This window comes from Egretta garzetta, unplaced genomic scaffold, assembly GCF_000687185.1.
Source record: "Egretta garzetta isolate BGI_Z169 unplaced genomic scaffold, ASM68718v1 scaffold1160, whole genome shotgun sequence".
Taxonomy (NCBI): domain Eukaryota; kingdom Metazoa; phylum Chordata; class Aves; order Pelecaniformes; family Ardeidae; genus Egretta; species Egretta garzetta.
The window spans coordinates 22,757-23,298 of record NW_009258224.1 but is presented as its reverse complement, the minus strand read 5'-3'; positions in this window follow the sequence as shown (position 1 = coordinate 23,298).

The window sequence follows — 542 nt, the reverse complement described above, 5'->3', positions numbered from 1 at the left end:
CCACCCAGGTGCGAATGCCCATCACCTGGGCTTCGCCCGCGGGCAGGGGAGCGGGAAGCAGCCCCCAGGGCCTGGGAGGGAGGCGAGGGGAGGGGGGGGCATAGCCCCCAGCGCTCAGAGGAGGGAGAGGATGAAGGTGGGAGAGTCCAGCAAGGAAACCGCGGGGAGGACACGCACGGATACGTATGCGCGGGATAGGGGACGGCAGGGATTTCAGAGCAGGGAGTTTTACTGCTGAGGACAAACCAGAGCAGATTTGCTCCGGACTGAGTTTAACAGGAGATTTCAAAATCGGAGAAGGGTGAGAGGCAGAGACCAAGCCTAACCCCCAGATGAGAGCCTTGTCTCACGGTTAAATAGAGGAGCAGCATTTCAAAGCAGCATCTGTGGGCTCTGGCCACCCCTTTCTTTCACTTTCTTTCCTCCCCAAACTTTACTACAGGTGAATTTTGCAGCAGCTCGCAGGCAGGGAGCTATGGGGATGGGTGTTGCTGCTGGCAGAGCCTGTCTGGGAGAGGCTGTCCGTGGTCCGAGCACCCACC